We start from the raw sequence: 4,670 nt of genomic DNA, 5'->3' as shown, positions 1-4,670 counted from the left end.
CTTCAGCTGCCCTTGGAGCTGTTTGTTTCCAATCATCACTGTTGCGATCCATTACCTTCCTTTATTGCTTGGAGTTTTTTTTTTATTTTTCTGAAGTCGAGGCCAAGTTCGGCTCCCATGGGAGTTCGGACGGAGAATCCCTCTTGAAGTTGGAGTTGTGGGCGGAGCCCGCTCTCGTAGGAGTCCGGGCGGAGCCTTCCTTGGCGTCGTGGAAGAGCCCGGCTCCCGTAGGAGTCAGGGCGAAGTCTTCTCCGCAATCAAAGTCATAGGCAAAGTCGGCTCCCGTAGGAGTCCGGACAAGGTTTATCGGCAGTTGCTGTTGTCAGCGGAGACGGCTCCCGTAGGAGTCGGCGGGGTTGTCCTGTAGTTGATGTCGGTGATGGAGCCCGGCTCCCGTAGGAGTCCGGGCGGGGCTTAGCGCATATGGGCGTTGCAGGGCCTTCCCCCATCGGTCAAAAAGGACCGGGCCTTCGACCTTGCTCAAGTTAGGGCGAGGTTCTCCTCCTGTCCCTAACAGGGCTGTGGGGGCACATATGGGCGTTGTAAGGCCTCTCCCCCCATCCGTCTAATGGAACCGGGCCTTCGACTTTGCTCAAGTTAGGGGAGGTTCTCCTCCTGTCCCTAACAGGACTGTGGGGGCACAAATGGGCGTTGTAAGGCCTCTCCCCCCATCCGGTCTAAATGGAACCGGGCCTTCGACTTTGCTCAAGTTAGGGCGAGGTTCTCCTCCTGTCCCTAACAGGGCTGTGGGGGCACAAATGGGCGTTGTAAGGCCTCTCCCCCCATCCGGTCTAAATGAAACCGGGTCTTCGACTTTGCTCAAGTTAGGGCGAGGTTCTCCTCCTGTCCCTAACAGGCTGTGGGGGCACATATGGACGTTGTAAGGCCTCTCCCCCCATCCGTCTAAATGGAACCGGGCCTTCGACTTTATGAGGTTGCCCTTTTGTTTTTGATACAGTTTGTTTGAATTGTCCAAAGACATGTGGAATGCATTTTCGATTAAAACGAAGTCACTGGTAGTACATACGTAATTTTCTGAGCTCCACGGCCGCGGGAGGTCGGCTCCTCCGAGCTCCTTGAGATAATAAGTTCCGGGCCGGACTACTTCTTTGACTTCATAAGGTCCCTCCCAGTTTGGGGCGAGTTTCCCCCGTCCTGAGGTTGCGAGACAGCAGCTCATCGAAGCACTAGATCTCCTGCTTTAAAGGCTTTGTTCTTGACCCGGGCGTTGTAATATCGAGCAACTTTCTATCTGTAGGCTGCCATTCGAACCTGAGCGATCTCCCGTCTTTCTTCCAGCAGGTCGAGGTTGGCTCTAAGATTTTGTGAATTTTGGTGTTCATCGAATGCCACGACTCGTGCCGACGGAAGTTTAAGCTCGATCGGGATGACGGCTTCCGTTCCGAAGGCTAAAGCGAAGGGGGTTTCCCCCGTAGGTAACCTCTGGGTAGTTCGATACGCCCATAGCACATGATAAAGCTCGTCCATCCCAAGTTCTTTTGCTTTTTCAAGCCTTGTCTTGATCCCCTGCAAAAGGGTTCTGTTAGTCACCTCGCTTCGCCATTCGCCTGAAGATGGGCTACTGACGTGAAGTTGTGGGAGATGTTTAGATCTTCGCAGAATTCGCGAATCTGGCTCCCGCGAATTGCCGCCCATTGTCAGTGATTAGGGTTCTAGGCAAACCGAACCTGCAAACGATGGATTTCCAGACGAAATCTTGCACTTCGCTTCTGTGATTTTTGCTAGTGGTTCGGCTTCAACCCATTTGGTGAAGTAGTCGATCGCTACAAGAAAAATTTCTTTGTCCAGACGCCATGGGAAAGGGGCCAAGGATGTCCATCCCCCATTGTGCAAAAGGCCATGGGCACTCAAAGGTGTGAGCTCGGTGGCGGGCTGTCTCTGGACGTTGGCGTATCTCTGGCATCGATCACACTTTTTGACATATTCAATCGAATCATGATGCATCGTTGGCCAGTAATATCCTTGGCGGAGTAGCTTGTGGGATAAAGACTTGGCTCCCAAATGGTTTCCGCAAACTTCCTTGTGTACTTCCCATAAGGCGTAGTCAGCTTTCGAGGCCGGAGGCATTTTAAGAGGGGCAAGGAGTATGATCTCTTGTACAGTTTACCCTCATAAAGGAGGTATCTCGAGGCTTGATTTCGGAGTTTTCGAGCTTCTTTCGCATCCTGGGGAGGACTCCATCTCTGAGATAGATTATCAGCGGGTCAACCCAGCTGGGCTCGTGGTCGATCTCCATTAGGGCCGTGATTTTTGTACTCGGGTGTTTTAGAACTTCAAAGAAGAGCCTTTGGGTAATTCGGCCGGAGCCGATGTCGCCAGTTTGGAGAGAAGATCGGCTCTGGTATTCTCCAGCCTTGGAATCTGTTTAATGCTGAAGTTGTTGAAGGCGGGGGTGAGCTCCTTTACCTTCTCAAGGTATCTGTCATACTGTCCTTCCGCGCTTCGAAACTCCCGCTGACTTGTCCCACCACTAGTTGGGAGTCGCTGTGTACCCGGAGTTGACCTATTCCAGCTCTTTGGCGATCCTTAATCCTGCGATCAGAGCTTCATATTCCGCTCCATTGTTTGTTGCGGAGAAACTCGAAACGCAGAGCGTACTCCGCGATGACTCCCTCCGGGCTGACCAAGATCAGGCCTGCACCCGCGCCTGCCATGTTGGAAGATCCGTCCACATAGAGGGTCCAAAAGCAATCGGAGGGATTGGCCTCTTCGTTGGGGGAGTTCGGGTGAGACTTCAGGTCGTCAACTTCGCCTTGCTCAGGTTCTGCCTCCTCTGGGATAGTGCACTCTACTATGAAATCTGCCAATATTTGGGCCTTTATTGTTGGTCTAGGTCTGTAGTTGATGTCGAATTCTGTGAGCTCAATCGTCCATTTTGCCATTCTTCCGGAGGTGTCGGCCCGGTGCAAAACCGCCTTGATCGGTTGATCAGTGAGTAGCGTCACGGTGTGCCCTTGAAAGTAGGGTCGGAGTCTCCGAGCTGCAATCAACAAGGCGTAGGTCAGTTTTTCTAATTTGGTGTACCTAGTCTCGGCGTCCCTCAACGCGCGGCTAATGTATTAGACTGGTCGCTGGACTTTCGTTTCTTCTTTGACAAGGACGGCCGCGAGGGCCGTGGGAGAGACCGTCAGGTACAAAAATAGTTCCTCTCCAGGTTCAGGCTTCGCCAGCAATGGGGGTGAGCTAAGGTAGCTTTTTAATTCTTCAAATGCCTGTTGGCATTCAGAGGTCCAACAGAAGTTCTTCGGCTGCTTAAGGGTTTGAAAGAAGGGCAAGCATCGTTCGGCCGACCTCGCGACAAAGCGATTAAGAGCCGCTATCCTCCCTGTGAGGCACTGAACCTCTTTGATCGACTTTGGAGCGGTCATCTCTTGAATGGCGCAAATTTTCTCTGGATTGGCCTCAATCCCGCACCCTGATACCATGAAGCCCAGAACTTTCCTGAGGTTACCCTAAAAGCGCATTTAGTTGGGTTCAGCTTCATTCTATACTTTCGAAGAGCGTCAAAGGTTTCCTCGAGGTCGGCGACATGATTCCTGGAAGACCTGCTTTTTACAAGCATATCGTCCACGTAGACCTCCATGTTTCGGCTGATCTGCTCTTTGAAAATTTTGTTCACCAGCCGTTGGTAGGTTGCGCCCGCATTCTTGAGGCCGAATGGCATGACCCTGTAGCAGTAAAGGCCGCGATTAGTAATGAAAGCTGTCTTTTCTTCGTCTTCCGATGCCATTCTAATTTGATTATAGCCGGAGAACGCGTCCATAAAAGTGAGGAGCTCATGGCCTGAAGTAGCGTCCACCAGTTGGTCGATTCTGGGAAGGGGGTAGCTGTCCTTTGGACAAGTCTTATTCAGTTTTTGAAGTCTATACACATCCTCCACTTGCTGTTTGCTTTCTTGACCAAGACAACATTGGAAATCCAATCAGGATAATTGACTTCCTTAATGAATCCGGCCTTGAGAAGCTTATCCACTTCCTCGGCTATCGCCTTTTGCCTCTCCGGGGCATGACTCTGGATTTTTTCTTTTGTCGGTCGATGCTTTGGGTCGACAGCCAGATGGTGCTCCATGACTTTCGTGTCAATCCCCGGCATATCAGCTGGAACCCAAGCGAAAACGTCCGCATTTCTTCGTAGAAAATCAATAAGACGCGTCCGCACCTCCTCTCCCAGGTTGGAACCAATTAGCACCACATGATCCGCGTTCCCATCATTCAAAAGGATTGGTACTAGATCTTCGATTGGGCCGCCCCTCTCTTCAGTGAGGTCATCGCGAGCATCCAATCCATCGACAGGACAGGGGTTCGATTGATCGCTTCTTTGCAAGGCGATGCTGTAGCAATGTCTAGCTAGGGCTTGGTCTCCCCGGACCTCTCCAATCCCCTGGCTGGTGGGGAACTTCAGTTTCAAATGGTAGGTCGATACGACAGCTCGAAGAGCATTAAGGCCGGATCGGCCAAGGATTGCATTGTAGGCGGATGGCGCCTTTACCACCAAGAAATTCACCAGAGCCCTAGACTGTTTAGATACTGACCCGCGGTCACAGTCAAAGCTATCATTCCCTCCGTCGGAATGGCGTCACCGGTAAACCCTATCAAGGGGAAGCAAATCGGTCTCAGATGACCGCCAAGAGTGGACATTCTTGAAAAGGC

This window comes from Elaeis guineensis, chromosome 5 (genome assembly GCF_000442705.2).
Source record: "Elaeis guineensis isolate ETL-2024a chromosome 5, EG11, whole genome shotgun sequence".
NCBI classification, from domain to species: domain Eukaryota; kingdom Viridiplantae; phylum Streptophyta; class Magnoliopsida; order Arecales; family Arecaceae; genus Elaeis; species Elaeis guineensis.
This window is presented reverse-complemented; position numbering follows the sequence as displayed.